General features: G+C 34.7%; 1 protein-coding gene across 4 annotated transcripts in view; it reads left to right on the top strand.

Annotated features, from left to right (window-relative positions):
• Window positions 1-1,589: 1,589 nt before the first annotated feature.
• Window positions 1,590-11,386, top strand: part of LOC141378256 (serine/threonine-protein kinase pim-2) — an 83,140-nt gene continuing 73,343 nt past the window's right edge. For 2 of the 4 annotated variants that reach the window (XR_015511737.1, XR_015511740.1), the window contains exons 1-2: window positions 1,590-1,928; window positions 4,370-4,416. The gene's annotated coding sequence lies outside the window, so the exon portion shown is untranslated. The remainder of the gene's footprint in view (window positions 1,929-4,369; window positions 4,417-11,386) is intronic. The other 2 variants (XR_015511739.1, XR_015511738.1) reach the window with 2 other exon arrangements.

The following is an 11,386-nucleotide window of genomic DNA, read 5'->3' as shown; positions in this document are numbered from 1 at the left end:
TGTTTATAAACGAGATGCAGAAACCTGTGTGGAAACCTACTAAGTGATGCCCTGAGTGTATGCTTTGCTAAACAGAAAGGTATTTAATCTAGTTTTGAACTGAGAGATTGTGTCTGAGCCTCAGACATTATCAGGAAGGCTATTCCAGAGTTTAGGAGCCATAAAGGAGAAGGCTCGACCTCCTTTACTCGACTTTGCTATTCTAGGTACTACCAGAAGCCCTGACTTTTGAGATCTTAAAGAGCGAGTTGGATTGTAGCGAGACAGAAGGTTGTTTAGATAAAAAGGAGCTAGATTATTTAGAGCTTTATAGGTGAGAAGTAATAGTTTAAATTCAATATGAAACTTAACAGGCAGCCAGGGTAAGGAGGATAACTTTGGGGTGATAGGGGATCATATTTTCTAGACCTGGTAAGAACTTTAGCTGCTGCATTTTGTACTAGCTGAAGTTTATTAATAGAGGATGCTGGGCAGCCAGCAAACAGAGCATTACAGTAATCCAGCCTAAAATTATATATATATATATATATATAATATATATATACATACATATATTATTGCATTACAGACATCCTGCAAAAATAACTTGAAAGAAAATCATCCAGATTTGAAATGACATGAATGTTAATTTTTTATTTTTGGGTGCACCATTATTTTATGTATAAGGTTAACATGAATGTTTTTTTTTTATTTGTGCTTAGCCAGGTCGTAAACCGCAATAAAGTTAGTTTGACGTTTGACATTCATTAGACATTCATTTATATGGTTAATTTAGTTTTTTAATCTGGAAATTAAACTTTGCAACATAAAGGGCGTATATTTATGCCCATCTGACATATTTTTGGCTCAAACTATAACAGGAGCAAATAATTTAATTGGTTTTAAATCGAATAAAACATCACAAACTGGAACAAAAATAATTCATTCATGAAAACAAAGACTGCTACTGAAAAAAAAAAACTGCTTAAACCAGCCTAGGCTGGTTGGCTAGTTTTAGCTAGTCAACCAGGCTGGTTTTAGAGGGGTTTTGGTTGTATTGGGGTACTTGAACTAGGACTCGAGTCCAGTTTTGATTGGACTCGGACATAACCTGGCCAGTCAGAGTCGTCAGAAAAGAATCGCCGTTTCAGAAAAGAAGCCGATGGGCAGATTTTGATTAAAGATCCACAAAACAAACTTTTCAGTGGATTCATTTGCACAGATTAACTTGTTTATTTTAAGACTAGCCATATGCTAGCAACATAAACATTGAACATTTTGATTTAATGCAGACTTTAAACGAAATATTCACCCAGATATGATAATTCTGTCGTCATTTACTCAATCTTCACTTGCTTCAAAACATGTTTGAGTTTCTTTTTTCTGTTAAACACATTTAGGCTAAACATTGCTAGACAGACTGCTAGACAATGACTTCCATAGTATTTTTTCCTGCCGATTTCTAGCATTATTCAGAATACATATTTTTGTTTAACAGAGGTAATAAATGTTCAGTAAATAAATGGTGACAAAAGTTTTCTCTTGCTAGGAACTATCCCTTTAAGTGTCGTGCGCGCGGGACTTTTATTGTGAAGGCGCAGCGCTGCTGTGTTTCCGTGTTTAGTCAGCGTCGATCATCTGACGGCTTTAGTTCCTTTAAACGGAGTTTTGGAGTATTTTTTGGGAGTATTTAATCTGTTGAAGGGAGAGTTTAGGGTCCAGACATAAAGTCAACAGTGTTCTGCTGTTTAAAGCGTACAATTCTTCACATTATGGGGCAGTTTCTTGTGTTTTGGTCGACCTTCCTGCTGATGTGCGTCGCGTTCAGTTTTTCTGAATCAGAATCAACAACAACACAACAACCTACAACTGCTCCACCTGTGCGCAAACGTACATTTTCATCTGCATCTGCTTCCTTTATTTTCATCCCATATTTCTATTCCATTGAGGTAAAGTTGGTGTTATAGCCGCAAATTCGTTCATTGCCAACTTGTGACTCGCTCCCTATGTTGTTTACCATGATACGTTACTTTGAATATTCGGTCAAAATCAAATACAAGTAACTTATGACTTGAAAACAACATTAGCTCTGTTTATTTGACTGTGAACAATGTTGTACTTTGATAGTCATTGACTGATAATAGGATTTCTCTATTTAGAATTAGCAAAGAATACTTTTCTGAAATTAAATTAAGGAGAAAATCTGAATGTGTTAATATAAAACTAACAATCTGCAGTCTAAAAGTGCTCGTAATGCACATACATATTAATAAATAGAGTATTATACATGTTTCTATTATTGTTCTTATTGTATGTGTATTTCTGTTATAACTTACATAATGTAAATATGTTCTTAATGTTAATGTTCTAATTTAACTTTTACATATTAAAATATATCTAACTTTCAAAGTCAAATTTGAGGGGCAGTAGTGTTTAGTCTTCAATATAAAATGCAAAAACTGTGTGTCTGTCTGTGTGTGTTTAAGTAATGTCACAGAAATATAAGCTCCATATTTTGGGAATTTTGGAAATTAAATTGTTTTGAAGGCCCTTGTTTTGTATTTTTAATTATATATTTCATTCTATCGTATATTTCTTTATCATATTTTCATTTTAAACTCATATAATCATATACAGTACGCCCCATTTGAAAATTAATATTTTTCAGGGAGTAAAGGTCATATTTTTATTGATATAAAGTTGGTTTTATATTCACACATTCAGACTTTCTGCTTAATATAATTTCAGAAAAGTATTATTTACATGTCCTTAATAGTGAAATCATATTAGCAGCCAATGACTATCAAAATATAGCATTATTTACAGTGAATTGAATAGTGCTAATGTTGTTTTAAGTCATGCTTGCATGCGATTTCATATCCAGTATTTAAAATATAGCGCAGTAAACAATATCTAGACTGTCTCACAAATTGTCACTGAATGAATGTGCCAATAAAAGACTATTTCACCTCAATTTCTTACTGTATGTTTGTATTTCTTTAATATATTTTTTAGTTTTTTAAATATATCTAACTTTTAAAGTTGTCATATATTTGAATGCCAGTATTGTTAGTCTTCACTATAAAAACACTAAAATTATGTGTGTGTTGAAATAATATCACAGAAATATAAGTTGCATATTTTGGGAACTTTGAAAATTTGTTTTTTTGAAGGCCAATTTTTAGTATTTGGGGTAAAGTTGGTTTTTATATTTGCACATTCAGACATTTATTCTTCTTAATAAGATTACAGAAAAGTAATGTTTGCAAATTGTAAGTAGTGAAATCATATTAGCAGCCAATGACTATTAAAATACAGTGCTAATGTTGCTTTCAAGTCATACATACATGTGATTTCAGATCCAATATTCAGTATAGCGCAGTCAACAATATTTGGACCGTCTCACAAGTTATCACTGAAAGAATGTGAGAATATAAAAGCAATGCCCTCAATATATTTACTCGGTTATTTTAATGAACACCCCAGTTTGAAAATGAATATTTTTATCCATTTCTCAGTGAATATAGGTCTTATATTTTTGTGCATTTGAACAAAACCGATTTATTATTTATTAAAATATTTTTGTAGTCATCAAACATCTTTAGAAATGTTTACATCTTTAGTTTTTTTGTCAGATTAGCTCTAGTTTTAGCTTCATTACTGTCTGATCTAATGTATGTGCACACAAATAATATTATAAAGCATTCATTTTCTTTTTGGCCCAGTCTCTTCATTAATCAGGGGTCGCCAGAGTGGAATGAATCACCAACTTATCCAGCATATGTTTTATGCAGCGCATACCGTTCACTGAATGCGTGTTTGTGTCTCTTTCTTAATGTTTTATGTATTGTGAGCATCAGGGTTATTAAAGTAAACTGAAACCATTTTGTTACTTGAAATAAATTAAACATTAACTGAAAAGTGTATATCAATATATAAACCTTTAACTTGCTTTATTGCCAAGGAATTTTAATTTAGTTTAACTTGATGCATTAACAAAATTAAAATAAGAAGCATAAAAACTATGTAGACATATAAAAATAATACTATAAATTCGAAACAAATAAACTTGACTAAACTAAAATAACACAGAAATCCAAAATTAAAAGCCATTTACCAAAATAAATAACATTGAAGTGTTTTAGCATTTATGTGAAGATCTTATAAACATTAAAATACTTTGGAGTAGTTTAATAATGCAGAAGATTTAAAAATAAACACAGAAACAAAAACATTTGAATATAAATTTTCTTCCTGGCTTTAGTATTAAATACATTTGTTTTCAGAACATCAAAACATGTTTCTGAACACACAGATCTCTTTATTGTCAGAGTGTTTTTATTGTTTGTGTTTTGTCTCTTCTCTTCATATACTTTATTTTTAACCCCAGCATGCAACACTCTGACTTCCTGTGAGACCTGCCTCGCCAACGTCTCGGTAAGAGTGCAAAAAACCACTCATTTACTGGTTATTAGCTGTTGTTGATGTTGACCAGTGTTTGTGTTTCTGTGCAGTGTTTGTGTGTGTGTCTGTGTGTCTGTGTGTGTGTTTCTCTGCTGTGAGTGTGTGTGTGTTTGTGTGTTTTTTACTCTGCTGTGAGTGTGTGTGTGTGTGTGTGTGTGTGTGTGTGTGTTTGTTTCTGTGATTGTGTGTATTATTATTATTGTTTAGTGTGTCTTTCTCCGCAGTTTCTGTGTGTGTATCATTGTTGATGATAATCAGTGTGTGTGTGTGTGTGTGTGTTTCTCTGCAGTATATGTGTGTATTATTATTATTGTTGATGATGATCAGTGTGTGTGTGTGTGTGTGTGTGTGTGTGTGAGTGAGTGAGAGAGAGAGTGTGTTTGTGTGTGTTTCTCTGCTGTATATGTGTGTATTATTATTATTGTTGATGATGATGATCAGTGTGTGTGTGTGTGTGTGTGTGTGTGTGAGAGAGAGTGTGTTTGTGTGTGTGTGTGTGTGTGTATTTCTCTGCTGTATATGTGTGTATTATTATTATTGTTGATGATGATCAGTGTGTGTGTGTGTGTGTGTGTGTGTGTGTGTTTCTCTGCAGTATATGTGTGTATTATTATTATTGTTGATGATGATCTCTGTGTGTGTGTGTGTGTGTGTGTGTGTGTTTGTGTGTGTGTGTTTCTCTGCAGTATATGTGTGTATTATTATTATTGTTGATGATGATCAGTGTGTGTGTGTGTGTGTGTGTGTGTGTGTGTGTGTGTGTGTGTGAGTGAGAGAGAGAGTGTGTTTGTGTGTGTTTCTCTGCTGTATATGTGTGTATTATTATTATTGTTGATGATGATGATCAGTGTGTGTGTGTGTGTGTGTGTGAGAGAGAGTGTGTTTGTGTGTGTGTGTGTGTGTGTGTGTGTATTTCTCTGCTGTATATGTGTGTATTATTATTATTGTTGATGATGATCAGTGTGTGTGTGTGTGTGTTTCTCTGCAGTATATGTGTGTATTATTGTTGATGATGATCAGTGTGTGTGTGTGTGTGTGTGTGTGTGTGTGTGTGTTTCTCTGCAGTATATGTGTGTATTATTATTATTGTTGATGATGATCTCTGTGTGTGTGTGTGTGTGTGTGTGTGTTTGTGTGTGTGTGTTTCTCTGCAGTATATGTGTGTATTATTATTATTGTTGATGATGATCAGTGTGTTAGTGTGTATAGGGAGTTGATGAATTAAATTGGCTGTAGTGTGTGTGTGTGTGTGTGTGTGTTTGTGTGTGTGAGAATGAGTATGTATGGGCGTTTACCAATGATGGGTTGCAGCTGGAAGAGCATCCGCTGCGTAAAACATTTGCTGGAATAGTTGGCAGTTCATTCCGCAGTGGGGATCCCTGATTAATTAATGCACTAAGCCGAAAAGAAAATGAATGAATGAATGAACATCTCCCGTCTCCTTTTGTGACAGCTTACAGGCTTTCAGCTTTGAGTAGTGTTGTCATAATCAGGGTAAACCATGGTACATTTTCTGATGGTTAGTAATATCTTTTTAAATATCATTATCATTAAAAGCATAATTGCTTACCATGACTTTTTTAAAACTCACAGTAAATCCTGTAACATCGCGATTCGCTAATTGTGAAAGGCTGCACTGTAAATGCATATTTTTATATAGACGGTTACTGTAATATACTGTATATTCATATATACAGTGCAGTTAAAGGGACAGTTCACCAAAACTCAAAATTCCGTCATCATATACTCAATTTCTTTCTTCTGTTAAAAACAAATAAGATATTTTGAAGAATGTTGGAAACCTGTAACCGTTGCTTAACTCTAAAAAATCATCTGTGTAAATATTATTATTTTTTTCTGAAGAAAATGCATCTTTATTTACAATGCACAGTTATGTTACGTAAAGTGGGATGCACTTTGTCTTCCTTTTTTTAAAGAATACTTTGTAATTGAATAAATACATATACAGTTGCAATCAGAATTATTAACCCCCCTGAATTATAAGTCCCCTGGTTTATTTTTCCCAAGTTTCAAAATTCGGAGAGCAAATATTTATCAACATTTCTAATCATAATAATTGTAATAACTCATCTCTAATAACTGATCTATTTTCTCTTTGTCATGATGACAGTAAATAATATTAGACTAGATATTCTTCAAGACTCTTCTATACAGCTTAAAGTGACATTTAAAGGCTTCTCTAGGGTAATTAGGGTTAACTAGGCAGGTTAGGGTAATTAGGCAAGTTATTGTATAACGAGGGTTTGTTCTGTAGACTATCGAAAACAAATATAGCTTAAAGGGGCTAATAATATTGACCTTAAAATGTTTTTTTAAAAATTAAAAACTGCTTTTATTCTCGCCGAAATAAAACAAATAAGACTTTCTCCAGAAGAACAAATATTATCAGATATACGGTGAAAATTTCCTTGCTCTGTTAAACATTATTTGGGAAATATTTAAAAAAATGAAAAAAATCAAATAATAATTGTAATTATTAATATTAAAAGTTGAATAATTCTGATCACAACTGTATATATATTTTAGAGTTGTTATATGATGTTTCATCATGTCTATCTGCTAAACCACACATGCACGCAATGATAATTTTCCATCTGTCATGCTGCATTACATATACGTATGCGTATAGTTTCCATATAAAAACAAGCAATTATAACTATGGATTTTTAGCTTATTTGATGACATCATTGCTCTGTTTTACATGCATGACCTTCTGATAGTTGCACTGATTTTACTGATCTTAAATTTGTTTATTAATGTTTGAATAATCTTGAGGCGTCACGGTGGCGCAGTAAGTAGTGCTGTCGCCTCACAGCAAGAAGGTCGCTGGTTCGAGCCTCGGCTGGGTCAGTTGGCATTTCTGTGTGGAGTTTGCATGTTCTCCCCGTGTTGCCGTGGGTTCCCTCCGGGTGTTCCGGTTTCCAGGTACAGGTGAATTGGGAAAGCTAAAATTGCAATAGTATCTGGATGCAGCCTTTATGATGCGAGCTGAGATTGAATCACTCAGTGATGCAACGTCAGACACAATGCACTCAAATGGAACTAGTGATGTCACTGTGAGGGGTAGGGTAAAGGGTGAGGTTAGGTGAGCCAATTAAAAGCATTGGATGCAGCTCAGATTGCACTGCACCAGGTCTGCATCCAGACCCCTCTCTAAAATTGTCCTTATACAAGTGTGAATGAGAGTGTATGTGTGTTCCCCAGAGATGGGTTGCAGCTGGAAGGGAATCCGCTGCGTAAAACATATGCTAGATAAGTTGGCGGTTCATTCCGCTGTGGCAACCCCTGATTAATAAAGGCGCTAAGCCAAAAAGAAAATGAATGAATGAATAATCATGTAGTATTGCTGTTTTCTGAGCTGATAAAATGATTAAGCATTCTTCACTGTGAAGGGAAAAAATTCTGAAATTTGCACGTCTACAATGAGAAAATAATGTAAATGTTTTATTAGAGTTACAAACAAAACAGCAGTGCCTAAATTAAAGTTTAAAGTTCAAATTAAAGTCTTCCTGGAGGTTTCCACACACTTATTCACACAAAACAGGATCTTTTTTGATTGTTTGTTTGATTGATTGTTTTCTTTTCAATTATCAGTATTTTTTCTTGCTACTGTACCTCGTAATGTTTTCTTTCAAGGTTTCCACAGAATTATGCACAAAAAACAAGGAAGTCTATATTGGGTTGATAGATGTTTTTCAATAAAGGATCTAAAGATATATTTGACACTTTTAACATGTTTTCTAATGCATCTAAATTTTTGTTTAAATTTAGATTTTTGTTAATTTTACATGGGCAGCACAATCGCTTGACTGCAAGAAGGTCGCTGGTTCAAGCCCCTGCTGGGTCAGTTGGCATTTCTGAGTGGAGTTAGCATGTTCTCTCTGTGTTGGCGTGGGTTTCCTCTGGTTCCTCTAGTTTCCCCCACAAGTCCAAAAAAACATACGGAATAGGTGAATTGGGTAGGCTAAATTGTTTATTATAAGCTAATATTTATTATATTAATAATGTATCATTATATAAAATATCATATTATATGGGCATCACAGTGGCACAGTGGGTAGCACAATCGCCTCAGAACAAGAAGGTCGCTGGTTCGAGCCTCGTTTGGGTCAGTGGGGATTTCTGTGTGGACTTTGCATGTTCTCCCCTCGTTGCCGTGGGTTTCCTCCAGGTACTCTATAGGTGAATTGAGTTAGTTAAATTGTCCGTAGTGTGTGTGTGTGTGTGTGTGTGTGTGTGTGTGTGTGAATAAGTGTGTAAATAAGTGTTTCCAAGTGATGGGTTGAAGCTGGAAGGGCATCCGCTGTGTAAAACATATGCTGAATAAGTTGACGGTTCATTCCGCTGTGGCGACCCCGGATTATTAAAGGGACTAAGCCGAAAAGAAAATGAATGAATGAATGAATGAATGAATTAATGATTTTACATTTAAATTTCCTCAGTACAGAACTGAAGCCACGGCCTCTGCATTGCAAGCCCAGTAATCTATTGTTGATCATAAAAACTGAGCACTTTAATGTATTTTTGTATTATTCAGCTCAGCATCTTAAGTTAAATGCAAAGTTCAGCATGTGCTCAGGGAACGTCTGACTCACGCTCACATTTTAACCCATTTCCTCTCCAAACGCTTCCTCATCCTCAAGTTTTTTGCTCGTCTGAACATCCACACTGTCCTTCTGTTCAGACAAATAAACACAACAGTGCAAAAAAATCCACATGACATGATAGGAAACACTGCAGAGCTGTCTTTTTTTATGCAAAATATAAATTACAAAGCAAAATAATATTAAAAAACACCAGAATTATTTAATTAAATATGCTGCTTTCTATTCTGACTGGAAGAAAATGAATTGACTGCCTCATTTCTCCATTGAAAATCACTTAGAATGAGCTTAATATTCTAATTGTTATTTCTGTGCAACCTAAACATAACTTACATAACCTGAACAGAACCAATATATGAAAGCCTGAACATACTCTTAACATAACCAAATACATAAACTAGACATAACCTTAAACATAACCAATAGATAACCTAGGGTTACCACTTTTGATAGAAAAAAAAATAAGGGACGCATACTGCTTGGGGGCTAGATCGCTTGGGGGCCTAGACCAGGGGTTTTCAAACTTTTTCAGCTGAGGGCCCCTTTGTGTAGGGCGAATTCTTTCGGGGACCCCCAAAAAATAAATATCACGCCACCCCTTCAAATTAACAACTGTACTTAATTTTCTAAAATTGTATTATTCAATACATTTATATTATTATATATTATTCAATAAATGTATATTATTCACTATCTGGATTAATTTTTGTAAGATGTCAGTTGAGTTGACATGGTTTCAGTGCTTCAGTCTATTGATCAAATCTTCATGCGCAGTGTTCATTGTGGTCTGCTCTCACTGGATTCCATCAAGCCATATTTTGTGTACGAGTCGTCACTTTACAGTTTTTTATGCCATTTTTATGCTTTTTTTCTGCCTATGCACAGCTAGACTCTTCTGTATTTACCCTTACAGCTGAGAGTCTAAATGTATCTAAAGATTTACAGCTTTGAAGGTGTAAAGAGTTTTGTCATTCATCAGCCTGTTAACAGTTAACTGTACTGTTGTAACCAGCAATACTACAATGGAGGCTGTAGTGGTTCAGTGTGTTTTGTTTATTTTTATTCCTTTTATTTGTGCACATCATAATTTACTCAGGTCGACAATCCTGACTTACACTGATAAAAAATAATTTCCTAAATGCAATCTAGAATTGGGTATTCAAGTTCAAAGAGCCACAAGTTTTACTTTGCTTAATTTTAGAAGCTTTGCTGACTTTAAAATGTTCATACCAGTTTGTTCTATTAATAATAATACTGAACATTACATTTAAATTACTCAAATGAATATGGGAAAAAGTGGAACAGCTTGAAAAAAATGCATTTATATTCAGAGTATTAAAATTTGATCAGATATGTTGAGCTCCATTAAATACAGAGATCACTAATACATTTTAATATTTAATAATTAATTAGCCCTATAACATAACACAAACAGATACATTATAAATTTTATAGGCTATAGTGGTTTTATTCAGGGTGTATACAATTTAGTTTTTTTTTAATCATCCAGTTATGAACCAATGTGAGTAAGAGGTTCACTGCAGAGCTCATCCAGCTGTCATTAGTGTAACAGGAGTGAAACTCTTAGAACTCGCTGATGTGATGACAGCTCCATTCATTGTTATTGCAGCACTTTTTGCTTTACAATTTTAATGTTTGTTTGCCATGCTGCAAAGAGGACCGTCTGATATTTGTACAATGCAAAGTGTAAAGCCTGTGGCACTGTGGACGAGGTGCAATGTTGTGCCGTGTCTTTAAAATGATATTTGTTCCCCATGAGTGAAGCCTGCGCAGAGAGGCGCTTGCTCCGCAGCACCCAGCTGATCGATTACTTAGGAACGCAAGCCATAAACAGGGTAGTGCTTTCAGCCTCCGATAATGTTCTTATTGATCATGTATTTTAACTGAAATATTGTCAGTAAATAGACCTGAGCATTCATTTAGTTGTTTAGCGTAAAAGAGGTAAGCGTAAGTGAAAGGTAAACGCTGTCAGGTGCAGCAGACAAGCGCCAAAAATAACAGGAAGTGCCCGGCCAGAAGCGCTTATTCAATAAAAGTCCCCGTGCGCAGAGGCGGGCCGCTGTGCTTTTTTTCCTGTTTCACGAAAGTGTCAACTGCATTTAAATGACATAAGCATAAAGCTTAATTTTTGCAGTACTTTTGAGCTCAAATTATTATAAAAAAATATATTAACCTTCAGGATGATGCGGGACACAAAATTCAACCATGTGGGCCCATTGATTACCCCTTATCTAAAATTTTTGCGGCCCCCCTAGCGCCATCTGGTGGCCCCCCAGGGGACCGCGGCCCCCAGTTTG

This window comes from Danio rerio, chromosome 16, assembly GCF_052040795.2.
Source record: "Danio rerio strain M-AB ecotype USA chromosome 16, GRCz13ab, whole genome shotgun sequence".
Lineage (NCBI taxonomy): Eukaryota > Metazoa > Chordata > Actinopteri > Cypriniformes > Danionidae > Danio > Danio rerio.
The sequence above is the reverse complement of the archived record's forward strand: the minus strand, read 5'-3'. Positions and strand labels throughout refer to the sequence as shown.